The following is a 22,222-nucleotide window of genomic DNA, read 5'->3' as shown; positions in this document are numbered from 1 at the left end:
CTGTACTTCCGCGCGCCTCCACATTTGAACTTGGCGCGCGCGCCCAACCTCTAACCTTCCTTTTGACAGCTACACTTCTCCCTTCACTACTCCCCTCCCCTTCCGGGAGGGTGGCTTGCTCCGACCTCCCTCCCTTCTCTGCTGCCGGAGCTGCTTCCCCTGATACACTGGAACCTCCACCCCCTTCGCTGCACTCTGGCGGGGAGGCTGGTCCTGACGCCCAGCTGCCACTTTGGGATCCCCCGCTGGCCCCCTGCTCCTGACACGTTCCCCCTGGGGCTCCCCTGGCCTTGGCCACCGGCGCCCCCTTCTGGGAATCCTCTGATTCGCTGGAAAGACTCATGGAATCTCTTGAGTCATTGTCATCCTCTTCCTCGCTGTCCTGGGACTCATCCCCATCGCTCTCCATCTCCTGCCTACCCTGTGCCTCTGTCCCTGAACCCCTGACATCCATCCCCCCCTCGAAGCCCCCCCTTCCCCCCTCCCGCTGCTCGGGCGCAGGTTCCGGGAGCTCCGTTGTAGCGGGGGTAGATGCTGGATACAGTTCGTCGACGTCGATCTCCTCTGCTTCCAGTTCAGTGTATGAGTGCTCGAAACCGGGGTCCTCCCCCAACACATCCAAGTCCTCCCCTCCCCCTGTTACTTCAGCTCTACCAATGAAACACAGCGCTGGGGTGAGGGATGACCCTGTCACTGTGTTGGTTCTACCAATGAAACACAATGCTGGGGTCAGCCCTCAGCCCTCATCCCGGCACTGCGTTTCACCCTCAGACTCTCGGAGGGTCCTTAAATGGCCTTGCGGCCAGGATTTACAACCCTGTCAGGCCTGACTCGGCCCGCAGACCGTAGTTTGCTGACCCCTGGTGTAGACCACACAAACTGCACTGCACCTCCTCAGCTAGTCTGCTGCCCCATCAGCAGCATAGAAATAGGAGCCAATGACCAGCCCAGCTCAGCTTGTGTATGTGGAATTGTGTGAATGGAGGGAGCATCTTGTCATTTGCCTGTGGGGCAGAAAGTAGTATCAAAGGCTACTGTCTTCTGACATTGGTCAGAAAAGTTTCCTCAAGCAGCAAGGCATCTCAGCTTGCTTCCTCCACCTGCTTATTCTTCCAAGTGCCCACTCCTTGAACAGTTGAGTGTCTCTGGCTGATGGCTGCCACAGCACATGGAAACCCTTTTCCCTGGGGTGGGAATGGTATGTTGACTATTGATGGCTAAAGCAGAATTTTCTTTCTTCAAGCATCAGCTTTTCACGAGTTGGTTACTTTCTTCAAATCTCCAACGGGTGAAAGATTGATCGTACTTGAGATTTTCATCTTTACTGTCATGACACTGCTGATTTACACGCTATGTAAGTACATAATTGGTGTATGTTGATACTACTGTTGTGGGCTTTGCTTCAATGCCAATAGCATTTGCAAAAAAAGATGGCAGGATCCACCTTCCCTTTACCCCTTTCATCTCTCTTTGATTTCCAGGGGTAAGTTACAGCTGTCACCCATTGAGAGCAATGACAATGTTTTCTTCTCCCTGAAAAAGTGAGTTCCAGCACTTGGAAGAGAGGCATAGGCTAACACAAGTCCCTGGGACACCCTGGACAATTTCCTTTTCCAGTTTGCAATTCTCTCCTTCCTGATCTCGCCACCCTGCCCTGTAGAGTTCCCAAAGCAAGGAAGAATTGGACTCTGATTAATAAAATGCACACGAGGCTTGACCAGCAAGACTCTGGGAGGAGTGTGTATAATAATAATAATTCTCTCCACCCCTTGGCCCAGGTCGTTTTATTCACAAAAGAACTTTTTACACAGTGTTCGTAAGAACCAATCAGATTTCCTCTGAGCATTTCAAAACCCCCACGTGGGGACAAAGTTAAAAGTTAAAACTACAAAGAGCTAATTTGAGCATGCATAGTAGTCCAGAGTAAATAAAAGAGGAAGCAACAAGGAATGCTTTTAGGAAACCCCGGAGGTCATAAACAGGAGTAAACAGGAGAGGAAGGATAGGTAGTATTTACCATCTCCTTGTGAAAGATTAACAAACTACATCAAAGCTACCTTCTAGCTTCATGACCCAGGATGCCTGATGAACAACTGGCCTGTGTTTAGAATGCTGATACGTGCCTGTCAGGCAGAGAAATATCAGAGACACAGATCAGAAATCATATCAAAATGGCTCAAAGCCAGTCAACGCAATGCTTTCATTGCTGACACAAATGGCTTGCTCCATATTTTTTATAATTCCTCATAGCAATCCCACCTGATCATTACATGCCCTCTGCTAGAGCTCCAGTCCCATGAAGGAAAGTGCTTGGGGGAAACAGGCTGGGGAGGCTAAGGCCATGGCCAATGTGGGTGGGTCCAGAGCCTACCTAAATATCGAGATATATGCAGGGCTTTTTTCAGCTAGAATTAATCAGGACTCAGTTCTGGCCCCTCTCAGGTGGGTGCCCCTGTCATTCTAAGAGAACAAGGGAGGCATTCATGGTGTGTTCCGGTGTCTCTTTTTCTAGTAACATAGCACTGGATAGATGAACACACGGCCTACTTGCCTAGATAATTCGTTTTAAAAGGGGACTCCAAAGTAAGCAAAGCTCAGGGGGAGGGAACCAAATGACCAAGAATTTGCATATTTTAAGCATGAGGCAGCCTGGCAAACGCAAGTCTGTAGGACAAAGAGGGCAGGTGTATCTAGACACCCCAAAATCTAAAGCTCTCTAAGGAAGGCCAACCATCTGGTGACAGAAGTAGCAGGCCAAATGGAAACAGGACTTCTGACCACCAGGGCAGCTTAAATCAAGGCATGGGAACCCTCAGTCTAAGGGCTGAGAGCAGAAAATATTAATTGAACTCATTTTCATGTTTTTATTGATTTGATTTTTTTATTTGTCCTTCTCCATAAGGTCCCGGGGCACGTTTGTTGTACAAGTCAGCAATTTAAATTCAATATTAATAGCAGTTTGAAACCAAGTATCCCCTTCCCCAGTTTATCAGACTAGCGTGCTAGAACACAATTTCTTCATTTCTTTTCTACCTACTTCCTTCTTAGATCAGAAGGAACTGCAAAAAAGGCAGGAGTTTCAAATGGCAGTGGATATGATTCGAACTGTTCTGGTTGGGATTGATCCAGTCTATATAGACAAGGAGGGTAAGCATTTTATATGAACACCCACACTTTTGCTGTAACATGTTTAAATTAAACAGAGTTCAATTCATGTAGTTCACTTTGGGATTCAAATTGTGTGAGCAAAACATATATTCAATGAAACTCATCACCCCACAGAGTTTAGCACTTTTTCATTGCTCAGCAGGAAGAAAAGCAGATGGTTGTGATTTTCACATCTCCCCACTAGAAATGCTGTCCTCCCCCATCAAACTGTAATTCACAATGTTTGTGCTAGTGCAAGATTTTAGCACTAGCAGAAGGGAACGTTCCCCCAATTCTCCTTCATGCCATCACCAAAGCTGCTCTCCTGGGGTGAACGGGACTTCAGAACAAATTGGAGGGAAGGGGGCTGAAGATTGCATTGCACAAGGAAAAATCCTTGCGTTGACACAATGTCCTCCTTAGAATTATGTGGAATGCAACCCAGAATTCAGCAGAAAAAGAGTTTCGGTGCCTCTATTTTCTTAGATCTCACAAAGCATAATTGAAACTGCGAAGTATTCTTTGTATATTTGGCTTTTCTGTGGGACTCAAGGCAGGAATTGGTTTGTAACCCTGTGATTCCCAGCAGAAAAGGAGGACATAGGAGGGGAACATTAGAGATACTTCATGAGCCACTTTTAAAATAATAATAATAATAATAATAATAATAATAATAATAATATAGTAATTTATTATTTATACCCCGCCCATCTGGCTGAGTTTCCCCAGCCACTCTGGGCGGCTCCCAATCAGGTGTTAGAAACAGTACAGCATTAAATATTAAAAACTTCCCTGAACAGGGCTGCCTTCAGATGTCTTTTAAAGATAGGATAGATGCTTATTTCCTTCACATCTGAAGGGAGGGTTTTTCACAGGGTGGGCACCACTACCAAGAAGGCCCTCTGCCTGGTTCCCTGTAACCTCACTTCTCGCAGGGAGGGAACCGCCAGAAGGCCCTCAGTGCTAGACCTCAGTGTCTGGGTAGAACGATGGGGGTGGAGACGCTCCTTCAGGTATACAGGACTGAGGCCGTTTAGGGCTTTAGAGGTCAGCACCAACACTTTGAATTGTGCTCGGAAACGTACTGGGAGCCAATGCAGATCTCTCAGAACTGATGTTATGTGGTCCCAGTGGCCACTCCCAGTCACCAGTCTAGCTGCTGCATTCTGGATTAATTGCAGTTTCCGGGTCACCTTCAAAGGTAGCCCCACGTAGAGCATGTGGGAATAGGATAGGAATAGTGGGTTGCATGGGTCTTTGGTCTGATCAAGCTGCAGGATTCTTCTGAGGCTTTTCATTGGTGATCTCAGCCACAGAGAATCAAGTCTGCCCTCATATTCACAAGAACCCCATCCTGGAGCTCTGCTTCTTGTTTCAGACTTGAGTGTTTTTAAGTGTTTGGAAATGGTTTCCTGATATTTGCAGATTGCTATTTCAGATACTCCTGCCTTAAACTGTTTCAAATCTTTTAGACTTAGAAATACTTGCTGCAGCTCAAAACATATCAGAGGAAATGCGGTATTTTGCCAATAAAAATGATGAACTGCAAAAAGAAATTGGTAAGCTATCCTACGATGCTGAAGAATTGTAGCGCAGTGGGAACCTGACCTGAGTCTGCACCAGCTGAAAGCCCCTCCTCTAGCTGAAAACTCTTAGAGCCACCCTAGGGAAACAGCAGAGATATTCAGATCAGCTCTCCTGAACTGTTGAGATTTAGCTTCTATTGCGAGGAAAGACAAGCCCGTCATCAGAAAGAAGCCCTCATGCCCACTCACACAGTGAATTGACCCCTTGGCCACTGAATACATAATTGGTAAAGCGATTATAAAATTGTCTTTAGATGTAAAAGCAAAGAATGGGAATGAATGCCTATTACCTTACTTGTACATTTGTTGTTTAGTCGTTTAGTCGTGTCCGACTCTTCGTGACCCCATGGACCAGTGCACGCCAGGCACTCCTGTCTTCCACTGCCTCCCGCAGTTTGGTCAGACTCATGTTTGTAGCTTCGAGAACACTGTCCAACCTTCTCGTTCTCTGTCGTCCCCTTCGCCTTGTGCCCTCCATCTTTCCCAACATCAGGGTCTTTTCCAGGGAGTCTTCTCTTCTCATGAGGTGGCCAAAGTATTGGAGCCTCAGCTTCACGATCTGTCCTTCCAGTGAACGCTCAGGGCTAATTTCCTTAAGAATGGATAGGTTTGATCTTCTTGCAGTCCATGGGACTCTCAAGAGTCTCCTCCGGCACCATAATTCAAAAGCATCAATTCTTCGGCAATCAGCCTTCTTTATGGTCCAGCTCTCACATCCATACATCACTACTGGGAAAACTATGGCTTTAACTATACGGACCTTTGTTGGCAAGGTGATGTCTCTGCTTTTTAAGATGCTGTCTAGGTTTGCCATCACCTTTCTCCCAAGGAGCAGGCGTCTTTTAATTTTGTGACTGCTGTCACCATCTGCAGTGATCTTGTACATAGAAGCAAGCTAAAGATGGTTAGCAGCAAAACACACATTTTGTGAGAGTTGTATAATGCCATTTCCCCTCTTTCACTTTGTCATTGGGAAATATCATTGCCTTTAAAGACATATGCCAAAACCAGGCCTAAACTGAAAAGGATCCAGAAAATCCTGATTGAAATGGATCTAGAAAATCAGTTTCCTCCAAGAGCACCTGGATCTGGTCCGCAACCACCCGCTCAAGAACCTTGACCAGGAAGGGGAGATTAGCAACTGACAGTCAGTTACGTAAATTTTCTGAGCCCAGGGAAGATTTCTTAAGGAGTGGTTTTACCGCTGCCTCCTTCAATCTGGATCTGGGACGCGGGTGGCACTGTGGGTTAAAGCCTCAGCGCCTAGGACTTTCCGATCGAAAGGTCGGCGGTTCGAATCCCCGCGGCGGGGTGCGCTCCCGTCACTCGGTCCCAGTGCCTGCCAACCTAGCAGTTCGAAAGCACCCCCGGGTGCAAGTAGATGAATAGGGACCGCTTACCAGCGGGAAGGTAAACGGCGTCCCGTGTGCTGCGCTGGCTCGCCAGATGCAGCTTGTCACGCTGGCCACGTGACCCGGAAGTGTCTGCAGACAGCGCTGGCTCCCGGCCTCTAGAGTGAGATGAGCGCACAACCCTAGAGTCTGTCAAGACTGGCCCGTACAGGCAGGGGTACCTTTACCTTTACCTTTTACCTTCAATCTAGGGTTCCCCTCCCAGCCTACAGAGGGGAGAGAGAGCCTAGAGAGAGAAAGAGAATTTTGATAAGCCACAGCTACTTCCCCTCCCCAATCTTCAAGTCTGCCCTGATGTTGTCCTGAGTATCCAGGTGGAAACAAATAGGTGAGGCCCCTGAGGTTCAGATAAGGCCTGTTAGGGGACATACATCTTTTGTCTATTCCCTCAAATAAAAGGTTCTTGACTGCACTCCCAGCTATGCCCACCCAGGTATTTACTGCAGCATCAGCATGGGCTGAAGAGTTAATGTTGTTCTTGTTTTAATCTTCCTGAGCTTCCTAGATGAATGTGGAGTTTGGAACTGACAGGGTTAAAACTCACTGGTGTCCTGTATCTGGATCTGGGAGGAGCTGGGAGGAGCTCCATGCAGAGAAGTGCGTCACAGGATGTTGTTCTGACGCTCTTCAGATCTGTCTCTGCAACGGACAGAGAAGCAGCTCAACTTAGAGGCTGCTGTGAGAGTGCTTTTGGAAAGCACAAAGATGCCGGAATGCTCTGATGGTGTCTGATGAAATTTATTGCTCTGTAAATAAAGCTACTAGAGATAAGGACGGACTGTCTCTGGACTGATTTATCCCTTTTTCTCACACGGAAGCAGGACCGCTGCTACTCTGCAATTTCTTTGGCCAGGTCAGGGTGAGAGCAGAGCCTACGCCGAGGAAGCGCTGCCTGGACCCAAAGATTTATTTCTCCAAAGGTTATGGAAGTTACGTGTTTCCTGACAAGTGTGAGAAGGGAGGAAGGCTGCCAGCTTTGAGTTGCTGTGATCTCCTGCCAGGAAGGGCAGTGAGGAATGCTGGTGATCGGAGCCAAGAGCCAAGAGGTAACGGCTGCTGCTTCGGACGACCAGTTTTGCTGGCATCTTGTGAGTACGCTTGAAGCCCAGGGGGGAGGAGATGGCTGCTCAGGCACAGCAAGGCCATGAGAGCTACCCCGGTGAAAGGCTGCATGGGGCCAATTGGGAGGCCTGGAGTAAGAGCATGCACCGCTGGCTGGCAGAAAGGAAGCTGTGGGACTGCACCCAGGCCGATCCAGTCTTTGCCCAGTCCAGTGAGAGGTCTGCAAAAGCTTCTGAAGCAGACGTGGCTGCTCTGGAGAGAGAGCAAAGGGTGCTAGCCATTTTAAGGGCCAGCGTTGATACTTGGCTGTTGCCAAAGCTCCAAGGGAGGAAGCCCTGGGTCGCGTGGCAGGCACTGAAGATGGCATGTCAAGCCTCAGTGGGAGCCACACCAGAGGGGGCTGAGAGTTGCCCAGAGAATGCCCTATGTCCAGAGGGGGCTGGAGCTGTTTTGGGAAGCTGTGTCCATGCTTCACCACATCTGTGTGATGGACTGTGTGCTGGAGAGAAGCTGAGAGCTGGGAAGAGGAAGGCAGTTGCAGGCTGTTCCTTAGGCAGCAGAGCACCCAAGAGTGGGGGTGCAGGCCAGGCAAGCCGTTCCAAGAGCTCTGCGAAAGCCAAAGTCTCCAAGAGTTGTTTGTGCTTTGAGGCGACGTCCAACAGCGCTGGGAAGCATCCGCTAGAGGCCCAGGCTGCCAAGGACACCAGCTGGCGTGGAATGTCAACAAAGCAGGTTCCCAAGGCCGGTTCTCACCAGAGACGTGGGAAAGCAGCAGGCCAAAACAAAGACAAGGCGTCTTATCACCTCACAGCTGCGTTGGTCTGTCTGGGAAGCAGCGAAAGCCCTAGTCGGGGGGAGGCTGTGGCCATGGCAACCAGGAAGGACACTGACAGTGGGGGTGCAACCAACGCCATGGCATCTTTGGAAAACAGCCAAAGAGACACTTTTTCTTTTGTTGTCGACAGTGGAGCGTCGCATTGCCTCGTTAACTCCAGAGAGCTCCTGAGGAACTGCAAGACAGTTAAAACTGCACGCTCTGTTATCTTAGCAGATGGGTCGAAAAGACCGCAGACTGAATCTGGGTCTTTGTTTTGCTCTTTTCTAGGTTGTGAAGTGCCAGCTTATTTTGTCCCAGAACTTGCCCATTCTCTTTTGAGTGTGTCAGCATTAATGGCTATTGGAATTGATGTTTTGTTCTCTAACAATTTGTGCTCTTTTTACAGGGATGGGAAGAAGATCTACAGTGTTGAGAGGAAAGACAGGCTCTTTCTGGTGGAGATGCCCATTGAAAATGGGGCTGGTGGGAGAATGGGGCTGGTGGAAAATGGGGCTTGTGGAGAGTCCATTGATGATGCCCAAGTGCAGTGTGCTAATGTCCCACCACACCATGATTGTATTCACTTATGGCACAGGAAATTTGGGCACGCTGGGTGGTCACTTGTGCGGAAAGCAGCAATGAACACAATTGGGTGTAGGTTCAAGGCATGTGACAAATACCTAGATTGTCAAGCCTGTAAGCAATCAAAGGTCACAGGTCAGAGAGGAGGACCAGTAAACCTTTTGAACTTGTGCATGCAGATTTGTCAGGTCCCATGCCAACACCTTCTTTAGCTGGGTCTAAATGGGTTCTGATTCTGATTGATGATTTTTCGAAACACACTTGGCTGTTTACGCTTAGATGCAAGTCAGAAGCAGCTGCATTGATCAGAGATTGGATCACAGCGGTAGAGCTGCGTTTCTCTACCAGGGTGGTTTCCTTTCAATCTGATCGCGGGGGGGAATTCACAGGTTCTGCGCTGCAATCGTTTTTCAGGCAGAAAGGTATCACTCATCGATTGACTGCCCCCTACTCCGCAACAGAACGGGGTGGCGGAGAGGAAGTTTCGGACCTTACAGGAATCAGCGAATGCTATGTTGGCAGACTCGGGTTTGCCACAGCGCTTTTGGGCTGAAAGTTATAAGACAGCATGCTTTGTGCAGAACAGGGTGTTCAATTCAAGTGTAGGAGACACACCGTATTTTCTGCTTCATGGGAAGAAACCGAAGGTGGATTTTTTCCACATTTTCGGTTCGCAGGCTTGGGTTTTGGTTCCAAAGGCCATGCGCAGAAAGGGTGAGCCAAGGTCTAGGAAGATGATCTTTGTAGGCTATGAGCCGAGTTCAAAGGCGTGGCGTTTCGCATACCCTACTGGCAACCAGTCTAAGCTGCTTATTAGCGGCAGTGCTGAGTTTTGCGAGCAGAGTGGGTGGAAACGTCTTCACGGGAACCCAGATGTTCTGTTAGACTCAGGTGATGAGGAGGAGGAGGGCGAAGCTGAACCTGTTGCTGAGGTGCACGGTCCACAGCCACAGAGTCCAGAGCAGGGATCTCCAAGGCAGAGGCCCCAAACCTCTCCAAAAGGGAGTCCCAAGACCCCTCCACAGGTCTCTGTCAAGTCTGAGCTGAGGAGTGAGCCATCCTCACCAGCAGAACCAGCTGTACGCCACAAACGGCGCAGCAGGTCAGAGGGGGAGGTTTCTGACACAGGAGATGGTAGGGCTGATCCAGGTGAATCAGGCGCAGGTCCAGAATTCGCGCTGAGGAGGTCAGCTAGGTCAACGAAAGGAAAGCCTCCTGAAAGGTATGAAGCCACTAGTGTTTGGGTTGGTGTGGCTAGGTGTGAGCCTGAATCCTTTGAGGATGTTCAGAAGTTGCCTCAGGAAGAAGCTAGCAAATGGCGTGAGGCGATGCAGAAGGAGATGAACTCAATGGAGTCTCTTGGTGTGTTCTCACTCACTCAACTGCCGGCTAACCAGCGAGCTGTTAGTTGTAGGTGGATTTACCGCTTGAAACCCACAGAAACGGGAGAACCACAGTACAAAGCGAGATTAGTGGCACGTGGATTCACACAGAAAAAGGGTGTCCACTTCACAGAGGTCTATTCGCCGACCTCAAGAGCGGAGACTTTGAGAATGCTTTTAGCGATAGCAGCACAGAGAGGTTGGAAGGTGAGTCATTTTGATGTAGATGTTGCCTACCTGAATTCAGATCTCCAGGAGGAGTTATACATGCTTCCTCCTCCAGGGTTTGAAGTCAGTGAGCAAGGCAGCGTGTGGCGGTTGCACAAATCCATCTATGGGTTACGCCAATCTCCCAGGAATTGGAATATGTGCCTACATGAAGCCTTAGAAGAGCTAGGTTTTAAGAGGTCTGTTGCAGACAGTTGCCTGTACCTGAAGGGGTCAGGAGAGACACAGGAAGTGATTCTTGTTTTTGTTGATGATATCTTAATGATGTCACAGACTAGTGAACAGGTGCAGAAGTTTGCTAGGGAGCTTGGAAAGCGGTTCAAGTTGAAGCAGCTTGGGGATGTCAAATCCTACTTAGGTGTTCAAATAGCGAAGACTGAGGATGGTAGCTTTTTGCTTTGCCAGAAAGGTAAGATTGAACAGTTGCTTGAAAAGTTCAGAATGTCTGATTGTGTAGGTGCCAGGTCACCCATGGAAGCTGGATACGCGAAAGAATGTCAGCAAGCAGAACACGTTGTGTTCGAAAATACTGAAGTGTTTCAGTCAGCCCTAGGGAGTTTGTTGTACTTGTCTCAGTGGAGCAGACCAGACATTGCGTTTGCTGTCAATCTGCTCAGCAGGGAAGCATCAAACCCCAGTGTACAAGCCTGGAATGGCATCAAGAGAGTTCTGAGGTATTTGCAGGAAACCAAAGACTTTTGTCTTAGGTTGCCAGCTCAAGGAGAAGTAAAGCTGACTTGCTTTGTGGATTCGGATTGGGCTAACTCTGAAGACCGCAAATCAGTGTCAGGCCTAGTGGTGAAGTTTGGGGACTCAGTAGTTGGGTGGAGGTCCCGGAAGCAAAGTCTCATAGCGCTTTCATCTACTGAAGCCGAGTTCAGTGCGCTATCAGATGCTTGCAGAGAGCTGGAGTTCTATGTGTGTTTGGTCAAGGAAATCTGTGGAGAGAATTGTCTGCCCGTTGTGGTGCATGAGGACAATCAACCTTGCCTCAAATTGGCTGAGACGGGGCAATTCAAGGCGAGGACCAAACATTTGGACATACGTTTCCGGAATGTATGTCAGAGCGTTCATGAGGGGCTAGTTGCTCTGAAATACTGTCCCTCAACAAAGAACCTCGCTGATGGTTTCACAAAACCATTAACCTTCCAGAAGCACGAGGAGTTCTGTGAAGGTCTGTGTATGGGGAAAGCATTGTTGACTGTTGTCTCCAGATGCAGGACAAGAGGGGGTGTGGAGTTTGGAACTGACAGGGTTAAAACTCACTGGTGTCCTGTATCTGGATCTGGGAGGAGCTGGGAGGAGCTCCATGCAGAGAAGTGCGTCACAGGATGTTGTTCTGACGCTCTTCAGATCTGTCTCTGCAACGGACAGAGAAGCAGCTCAACTTAGAGGCTGCTGTGAGAGTGCTTTTGGAAAGCACAAAGATGCCGGAATGCTCCGATGGTGTCTGATGGAATTTATTGCTCTGTAAATAAAGCTACTAGAGATAAGGACGGACTGTCTCTGGACTGATTTGTCCCTTTTTCTCACACAGAAGCAGGACCGCTGCTACTCTGCAATTTCTTTGGCCAGGTCAGGGTGAGAGCAGAGCCTACGCCGAGGAAGCGCTGCCTGGACCCAAAGATTTATTTCTCCAAAATGAATATATGTTATCACATGGCCACAGAAATGAACTTAACAAAAATAATTGAAATCTGCACAGACATACAAGGTGGTTCCCATTAAATTCCCTATTTTTCTCTCTCTACTTCCTCCATACATGGCTTGACTCAAAGATATCCTTACTGAAAACTTGAACGATGGCTGGGTTATATATGAAAGGACCTTATATTGGTTTTCTAGTGAGGTAGCCTCATGGATGGATGCCCAGAAAAATTGTGAGCTGGAAGGCGCCAACCTCATTTCTGCGGAATCAGTGGAAGAACAGGTGAGCATCAAAGCTGAGTATAGGAAAGGTAGGGGATCTTCTTGAGCTAATGGGCTCCTACCATCACTATCCATTTAAGAAGGTTACATTTACCTGTATGCAGCCAAGACAGCAACTCCATCAGTCAAGCCAAGGGGTGGGTGAGGCAGGGAGCAGCTGCTACCATCTGGGACTAACTAAGGTTTCTTGGAGCTGCTGAGCTCTAATAGAATGAAGCTGGCATTCAGGAAGGAGGTTTTGAAGGGAGCGAAGGAGGAGATACTTGAGGGGCATCTATCCCTTGGCTTGCCGGTAAATTCTTCCTCTACTCTGTGAGATGTACTGAGTGCTTAGAAAGAAGGCTTTGCTCACCACCCTAACCCTCTGGCATGACAGTATCATGGAGATGACTCCAGAGGAGCTTGCAGGGTAGATCCAGTGTGGTGTAGTGGTTAAGAGAGCCAGTGTGGTGTAGTGGTTAAGAGCGGTAGTCTTGTAATCTGGGGAACTGGGTGTTGATTTAAAGCAGAGTCCCGTGCCCAGCGGAAGGATGAGGAGTACGTGCTGCATACTCTATATTGCTTTATTTACAGTTCAAAGCTGGTATATTACAGAAAGACATCTTGCCTCTGCCGGAGCAGAAAATGCATCCTCTCTCCTCGACAGCTCGGAGAGAATCACAAAGTGAAACTGCAAAGTACAGTGAAAAACAGGAAACCAGTGTACGTCACATCCAGTCTCCCTTTCCCGTGAGAAACTCCAACAGTACAGACTGTGGAATGTAAACACCTGTCTCGTGACAAGCCCTTTCGCTGCACAGTGAAGGAAAGCAGAAACCAACATCCTCCCCCTTTCTGTGAACATCACTGGGCAGCGTGTTCGTACAATATCAGTACAAACCCAACTTCTGCACATAGGTACAGTGTTGATCCCTTGATACAATCTTGGACAATACATCAGCAGGAATTTCATTACCTGGCATATAGGACACCGTTACGAGTCCCTTCTGAATACATTCCCTAGCATGCTGCAACTTTAATTGCAAGTGCTTTGTGCTTTGCTTACAACCTTCAGACTTCAGCAAAGCCAAACATGCTTTGTTGTCCTGGTAAACCTGGATTGGACATTTGACAGGAATTTTCATATCTTTGCACAATTGTATTAACCATTCACAATCCTTAAGTGAATACGATAGTGCATTCAGTTCGGCTTCACAAGTACTTAAGCTAACTGTTGTTTGCTTCTTGCATGACCAATCAAACAGACTCTGATTGTACATGTAGCAAACTCCAGACGTACTTTTCCTGTCTGTAGTGTCACTTCCAAAACTTGCATCTGCAAATATCTCAAGACCACCAGACTTCTGATTGTTAAATCTCAGTCTGTAATGCATAGTGCCTTTCAAATACCGCGCTATGCGTTTCAGAGCTTTCCAATCCTTGACACTAGGATTGTTGACTTGTCTGCTTAGCAAATTACAGCTAACAGCAATGTCTGGTCTTGAACATCTGGCAATGAAGTTTAGCTTGCCTAGCACACTTCTGTACAGTGTAGTGTCAGAAAATGCTTCTTCAGTGTCATCTACCTGATAACCTGTTGTCATCGGTGTGTCTACAGGGTTAGCATCCATCAGATTTAGTTTGCTTAACACATCAGCAATTTTCCGTGACTGGTGTACTAGAATGTTACCATCTTGATCTCTCTCTATTTCCAGAGATAGGTAGTTGTTTACCTCACCAAGATCTTTCATGTCAAAGTGCTCTTTCAGTTGAGCTAGGGCGTTATTGTACATTGCGACATCTTTCCAAAAGAATAATAAATCATCAACATAAAACAAACAGTACAGTTTCTTTTGCCCCTCCTCTTTGACAAATACACATGGATCAGCTTTTCCTTGCTGAAAACCTAGAGAAAACAATACTTCAGTGAGTTTTGTGTGCCAACACCGTGCACTTTGTTTGAGACCATAAAGGGATTTCTTCAGAGCACAAACAAATCCCTGTTTTACCTGTACGCCATCAGGTGGAAGCATATAAAGTGATTCATCCAGAGATCCGTACAGAAAAGCTGTGTTAATATCATGGTGACTAATGTGTAGATTTTCCTCTGCAGCTAGCTTGAGCATAAGCCTAATGCTTTCATATCTCACTGTCGGTGAGTAGGTCTCGTGATAGTCTTCACCTGGTACCTGTGCAAAACCTCTGGCTACCAATCTGGCTTTGTGTCTGACTATCTTGCCATTTTGATCTGTCTTCGCTTTGAAGACCCATTTGCTTCCAAGCAGTTTCATTCCTGGAACTACTGGAACTAGCTCCCATGTTTTGTTCCTTTCTAAGGAATCAAGCTCAGCCTTCATGGCATTTAACCATGGCTCAGCTTCCTTTGAATCTAAACCCTGGATTTCTTGGAAACTTGAAGGTTCAAATACCTTCTTGGAGCTTTTAACAGCTGTTACTGCTATCGTAGCAAACTCATCAGCAAATCTCTTTGGAGGTCTGCCTTTTGTGGCTCTCTGTGACCTGCGAATTAGCCTTAAGTCTTCAACACTCTCCTCTTCCTTCTTAGGAGAAAAACGACCTACTGTGAACAATGGTTCCTCCAATTCTTGATCAGAGCTTTCAGAGGGTCGCATAGAGGCTTTCGCACTCTTGAAATCCTCTGAATCACCCGATTCAGTTTCAGATTCAGACTCAGAACCTACATCAGTGGGTGTGGGTTGTTGTGGTTGCTTTTGACTATCCTCAGTCTCATCACCGTCATCAGGATAACATTGGAAAATTCCCACATTCTCCCCCCACTTTGCATTGTACTCAACACTTCTCGTGAGCTTAATTGTCTTAGAGTCAGTCATCATTATTCTGTAAGACCCTTTCTGATAACCTAGAAAGATACCATGCAATCCACGCTTGTCTAACTTGGAATTTTGTGGTGAGTGAACCCACATGTCAGAACCAAAAATCTTCATGTGTTTGATGTATGGCTTCTTGCCAAACATCTTCTCATAGGGGGTACAACCAATCGCTGAAGATAACCTGCGATTGTAACTGTAAACAAAACACGAGAGAGATTCGGCCCAATAACTCTCTGGAAGATTGGCATCATGCAGCAAGGTTTTTAACCCTTGAAGCAATGTCTGATTTGCCCTTTCCGCAAGTCCATTCTGCCATGGCGAGCGAGGACTAGACAAATCGTGTTGAATTCCTTTCTCAGTCAGAAAAGCTTCAAACTGCTGAGAAGTGAATTCCCCCCCGCGATCACTGAAAAGAGTCTTTATCTTCTTACCGTGCACATTTTCCAACCAAGCACAGAATTCCTTGAACCTAGGAAAAGCCTCTGATTTGTGCTTGAGATTGTACACAAAAATATATCTAGAAAATGCATCAATGAGAACCATGAAGTATCTATTTCCACCCAAAGAGGGCGCTAGTGGTCCAACCAAATCTGCATGAACAACCTGGTATGGTTCTGTAGCTTGCCTACTAGACACCTTACCTTTCGCAGCCATTTTCACCTTGTTTGCTGCGCATGCTTTGCACTTCATGTGGTACCTGCAGGGTTTAATAGTCATACCTTCAACCAAGGCAGGCATTTTAGATACTGCCTCAAAATGCAAATGACCAAATTTTCGGTGAAAATCATGAATACATTCTGCATGCAAACTTTTGTTAGAACCTGCAATGCAACAAGTGTCATCCTTTTCAACATCATCATAATACAAAACAAACAAACGATCAACATATTCAGCATGCAATACATAATCATTTTTCTTTGTGATGATGCACTTCTTGTTCTTGAAGGAAACGTCAATGTTCCGCTCATTCAGCTGTCCAACGCTGAGCAGATTATGCTTGGCGTCTGGCACGTAAAGCACATTCTGTATCGATAAGTCCAAACTGTGAAGAACAACAGTTCCGTAGCCTTTACTGGGAATAGTGTGGTCATCCGCCTGGTGAATCGCACCTTCCTGCGGTGTAAAAGACACAAACAGTCTCTTATCGTTGCACATGTGGTGGGTCGCCGCTGAATCAACAACGAAGAAAGATCTAGACGTCTTCTGGACCTCTGCAACCTTTGGAGTGAAGCGTGAAACCATAGCCTTGTGCTGCGTTGTCCTAGACACCGGACCTTTGCCTTTGCCTCGGCCTTTTCCGCGCGATGAGCTTTCACTGCGCTGCTCTGTCTTGGCCCTGGGATATCTGCATTCCCTCTTCATATGGCCTAGACGTCCACACGAGTAGCATTTCACTGCCTTCAAAGCTTTGGCGCCATCTGGTGGTTCCACTGCACTATGGGATGACGTCTGTGAAGACTCCCCCTTGCCCATGCAGCTAGCACCCCGGCGATCTGCTTCATTTAAAATCACGGCAGTAACATAATCCACTGTCAGCTGAGCAGTTGGTTGCACAGCAATCTGGGTTGCAACAGACTCCCAACCTGAACCCAAAGATTGTAGTATCATGAAAGAATACACAGCCTCTGGAAAGTTGAGTCCTCTCTGTTGCAGCTCATGTCTCAGATTTTGCATCTCCATCAGATGTAAACGCACATCTCCACCTTCAGCAAGAGCCATATTATGCAGCTTGTTAAAGTAAAACATAGTGGACCCAGCTTCTGTCCTTAAGTGAGCTTCTCTTAAAGCGTCCCAAATTTCTCTGGCTGAGGTCTTATCACGCAATAGACAGAGCTCTTCTGGGGATACTATCAATGTAAGAGTTCCCCTTGCTTTGGAATCCTTAGCTTCCCATGCATCTGTAACTGGAACTGGGGGGGTTTCTGTAATCACCTCAAACAAACCCTCTTTCCGCAGAATTGCCTCTGCATACAGAACCCAGTCCGCGTAATTTTTCTTGTTGAGCTTAGGAATCCCACAAGCATCCTGAAGGGCCATCATGACTCTGGCATTAGCCTTCAGCGTCATATATGCTGCTTTAAATCTTGCTGCGTCACTGCTGCAGCTGCTTTATTCCAAAAGCGCACTTAAAAGTTACTTTCGATTTCCCCAGCATAGTAACTTGTGCCTGGGAGCCTTTTGCCTATTCCCGGCAAAACCGGCTTTGAAGGTTCAAAGTCCAGCCATAAAGCCATAAAGCCATTAACTAGAAGCTGGCAGGCTGCCCGGAGCAGTAGCACATACCTCATCAATCACTTTTACGCGCAGAGCAGATTCTGTTCCGATCTGTCCCTCTGCATTCCGATCCTTTGCCGGCACTCCGATTCGACTTCTGGGCCCATAACCACGTGTTGATTTAAAGCAGAGTCCCGTGCCCAGCGGAAGGATGAGGAGTACGTGCTGCATACTCTATATTGCTTTATTTACAGTTCAAAGCTGGTATATTACAGAAAGACATCTTGCCTCTGCCGGAGCAGAAAATGCATCCTCTCTCCTCGACAGCTCGGAGAGAATCACAAAGTGAAACTGCAAAGTACAGTGAAAAACAGGAAACCAGTGTACGTCACATCCAGTCTCCCTTTCCCGTGAGAAACTCCAACAGTACAGACTGTGGAATGTAAACACCTGTCTCGTGACAAGCCCTTTCGCTGCACAGTGAAGGAAAGCAGAAACCAACACTGGGTTCACGTCTCCGCTCCTCCACATGCAGCTGCTGGGTGACCTTGGGCCAGTCACACTTCTTTGAAGTCTCTCAGCCCCACTCACCTCACAGAGTCTTTGTTGTGGGGGAGGAAGGGAAAGGAGAATGTTAGCCGCTTTGAGACTCCTTAAAGGGAGTGAAAGGTGGGATATCAAATCCAAACTCTTCTTCTTCTTCTAGATCCCTCTCCCAGAGCCTTAGCCCTGGCAGAAGGGCTACTGGGGTGCTACAGGGCATAGACATGGGTGAGACCCCATCATCATGCCATTAAGCATACCACAACCAGACTGATTCCAGTGTCTCTGGAACCAACCAACAAACATGGATGCAGAAACTGGAGTATTTGCCACACAGGTCACTGTCCCACTAGATGGCTCCAAGACCAACTGTTCTATGGCACAGTCATTAACAGTATTTGGAAATTTTAACTCTGTGCCATGACTGGAATACATATGTAGCCAGTCTTGGTGAGGGCAGGTGAAGCTACCCTTCACTACAATATTTCCTCTTTGGAATGCTTCCTTGATTCCATCATCATCATTCATTATCATCATAATGTTGATCAGGGGGACTATACCACATCCACTGTATGAAATTATTATCGGTGATGGGAATACTATGTATAGTTTTGATCACTGCTTCCAAAAAAAATGTGGGTAGGGTCTTCAAAGGTGACACCTGTTCCTTTTAAAATGTGTTTGTTTTATGCCTGTTGAATTTCTGTAAAGGGCTGTAGTCTCCCAGAGAAAGGGTCATTGTCTTAAAATATTTTATTTGTTCTTTCTCCACCCCTTCCCTAGCTTTTTGTGAGCACTGAAGTACAAAATCTTAAAAAGGTTTTTTGGATTGGAGTCTTTAAAGACAAGGGAGGGACATGAAAATGGCTGTCAGGGAAGATAGCTTCAGAAACGTAGGTTTTTGAAGAAATATTTGTTAATGACATACGTTCCAAAAAGTTTCAGATTCTGATTACATAATTGATCCATTTGCACTCCAAATATATTTTGCCATGCACTTTTCTCTACTACCAAAGATCTACATATGTACTCCTCCACATCATTATCCAGGTGAGTGACTGCTTCTTCTCCCTAGGTTGCAGAGGCAGGAAGGCTACTCTTCCTGCTTCTCTAGACAAGTGAATGTGCTGATTCAGAAAAGGGTGAAAACATGCTTTTAAATGGTTTGTGCTGCTTAGCTCAGCTTCAAAGGGACTTGTATGAACCTAAAGCTGAGCAACACTCTCTTTAGGAAAATATTTCTACAGTTTATTATTGTTATTATTATTAATTTTATTGAAGTTTTTATCTCTACAAAATAACAGAAAGAAAGGTTTACACATATGTACATGTTAGTAACACAAAGCATCCCCCCACCTCACACCCCCACCATTGGTTCGACATAACTCGAAATGTGAGTTAAAATCTGACTTCCTTCCACCGTTGCTTGACCTTAATTCTATAACTTATCTTTACAGTTGTGTTGTTATATTGTATTTGACAAATATTCTGATTTTACTTGCATTTGTAATCTTTCCCCTTTACAAACTTTGTTCTTTACATATCAATATTTCTGTACCAGAGCAGTGTTTTTTCGTATATTCATTCATGAAACTCCATTCTTTTATTAAATTTTGATTTGTTTGACCTCTGATAGCTGCCGTCATTTTGGCCAATTCAACAAATTCAATAAGTTTGATTTGCCTGTCTATTATTGTGGGTATTTTGTCTCCCTTCCAGTTCTTTGTTATAAGAACTCTTGTGGCAGCGGATGCATAGAAGAATATCCTTTTCTTATTTATGGGGATGTCATTTGTTATTAATCCCAGAAGATATGCTTCTTAAAAGATACGTTTCCAAGTAATAGTAGAAGGCATGGGGAGTGAGTGAGGAAGTAGACATCCAATCTTGATCGATCAGTGCTGCTGTTTCTTTTCTTTTCAGCTACTGGAATTACTATGAGCCAAATAGAGAACCAAACCACGACTGTATTGCAATGTCCTTTGATTGCTACTACAACAAATGCTGGATGGCAGTAAAATGTGATCTACCAATAAACTATGTTTGTAAGAAGGTGCCTAAGGATACTTGGCTCTAAGAAGACACCTTAAGATGAACGTAACTGGATCCCATGATCACTACACAAAAACAAAACCAAGAGATCACCCACCCCGCTGTTTTAATGCACAATCCACACTCTGCCACCTACATTTTGGGACTCTCTGGTATCAGCCCTCAAAAACCACCTTGAAAAGACCTTATTCTGCAAGCTCAAATGTAGATGACTACAGAAATAAAGAATGGAAGGATCCAATCATAGCCAGTTTTCCGTTCAATGCATTTATTTGCAATGCACACCAATATTTGTTTCCTTACTCTGTGTGTCTGATGCCCCATTGCCTCTTCTGATCTGCATGGTCACTAACTTACAGGGCACATAAGGGCAACCGGTGAGTTCATAGCCTGGGGGGTGGACACCGTAACTTTTTCATCCCCGGTGGTAGAATCATAGAGTTGGAAGGGCCCCTGAGGATTACCTAGTTGAACCCCCTGCAATGTGGGAATGTGCAGCCGTTACTTATGGGGCTTGAACCTGCAGACTTTGCATTATCAGCCCCACGGTCTAGCCAATTGAGCTCTTCAGTGTCTTGATGCAGTTGGGGACTGGATCAGGATCAATAAAGCAGCTTTGTCTGCTTCACCAAATGCAGCCATTCCTGGGGACCCACAGGTTGAGAACCGCTGACATACATAAATGTATAAAGCACATGTCTGAAACTCCACAGAAAAAAGTCCTGAAACCATTTTGTCTCTCCCAAATGACCTCAAATATTTCTCTGCAAGGTCGAAGGAAATGGGGAGCCTCCCCATTGTCTCTTTGCTCACAAATCCTTAACACATCAATCACTGTTGGAGTCAGCTGCTGCGACTGGCTTCCGTTTCCTGCCAAGGCAAGAAATATCCCATCTATTCCACCTCTTTCCGGTCTTGCACTGTTCTAACACCCAACTCTTCATTCTGGTTTTAGGGGATTCTGGTTCTGTTAACCCCTCCTCATCTGGAGTGGAGTCAAACCCCTCTCACTCTCCTCCAGCTTGCTCTGTATTGTTTTCAGATTCCACAGGCAGCATTCCAGAGTGAGGGTAGATTATCTCTTCCTGATTGTGCGAAGGACTCAAGTTTCTACTCCCCTCAGCTTGCCCCTCTTCCTCTTCTGATTCTTCGCTGTCTCTCAGAGCAAAAGTGCCCCTGACACCATTATTGTTATTTCTGTTGTCTAGTCTTTAACCATAATAAAGATTGATTGATTGATTGCCTTTCTAGAACAGATTACCATTCCTAGAGTAGACAAACATTAAAAAGTAGAGATATAATAGTCATGGGAGACTTCAGCTATTCTGTTATCTGTTGGAAATAAAACTGCCAAAAATGTAAAGCCAACAATTTCCTCAGTTGCCTTGCTGACAATTTCATTTCCCAGAAGGTGAAAAAAGCAACAAGGGGATTGACTATCTCAGGCCTGCTCCTCATCAGTAAGGAAGAACTGGTCACTGAGGTGAGAGTAGTGAGAACTCTGGGAGGAAGAGACCACATCCTCTGGAGATTCATTATACAGAAGAAAGGAAAATCTGAGCATAGTCAGACACACATAGCTGATTTCAAAAAGCTGAAGGAACCACTGTATAAGATTACTTGGCCAGAAAACTGAGAGAGAGAGAGAGAGAGAGAGGTTGATGAGGGTTTGTTAAAGGTGAGATGTTGAAAACACAAGTGCAAACAATTCAAACAAAAAAAAAGGAAAGGGGCTGCATCAAAAGAAAACCAAGGTGGCTGCATAAGGCACTTTCCAATGAGCTGAGATTTAAAAGGGGCATGAAAAAGAAATAGGAGAAGGGACAAATCACAAGGGAGGACCATGCCCTGTCTTGCTGCCCATTTTGCTGCAAACAGAGTAATGTTCCAGGCCAGTTGTGCTCAAAGGCATTGCCGCAGAATCAGTACAGTGGTACCTCGGGTTACATATGCTTCAGGTTACATACGGTTCAGGTTACAGACTCTGCTATCCCAGAAATAGTACCTTGGGTTAAGAACTTTGCTTCAGGATGAGAACAGAAATCGTGCTCTGGCGGCACGACAGCAGTGGGAGGCCCCATTAGCTAAAGTGATGCTTCAGGTTAAGAACAGTTTCAGGTTAAGAACAGACCTCCGGAACGAATTAAGTACGTAACCAGAGGCATCACTGTACTGATCCTCGTCAGTGGCAGTAATGGAAATAATCAAGCAATTCACTACTGCCCTGATTGTGTCCTCATAATTTCTCCTAAAGGAGCTCTTTGGGGTTTCTCCAGATCTTTTTATTGTTTACTATTGTTTACCTGTTAATTCTTTTTTTGTTGATTCTTTAATTTCTAGGGACAAGGGTATTCCTAATTTCTAATGACATACATGTAAATAAAATAGCAAGAACAGACATCCAGAATTACGAGCATGATTCAGACTTCTGGATTAT

At 46.2% G+C, this 22,222-nt stretch overlaps 1 long non-coding RNA gene across 1 annotated transcript; it reads left to right on the top strand.

Annotated features, from left to right (window-relative positions):
• The first annotated feature begins 650 nt into the window (after positions 1-650).
• Positions 651-20,031, top strand: LOC308465838. The gene is made up of 6 exons (XR_013980574.1): positions 651-1,354; positions 3,049-3,147; positions 4,620-4,706; positions 11,995-12,146; positions 18,517-18,626; positions 19,657-20,031. It is a non-coding gene; the product is annotated as an uncharacterized lncRNA (long non-coding RNA).
• The last annotated feature ends 2,191 nt before the right edge of the window (positions 20,032-22,222 follow it).

The sequence above is a fragment of the Podarcis pityusensis genome (assembly GCF_964106645.2).
Source record: "Podarcis pityusensis genome assembly, chromosome: 16".
Classification (NCBI taxonomy): Eukaryota; Metazoa; Chordata; class Lepidosauria; order Squamata; family Lacertidae; genus Podarcis; species Podarcis pityusensis.
The sequence above is the reverse complement of the archived record's forward strand: the minus strand, read 5'-3'. Positions and strand labels throughout refer to the sequence as shown.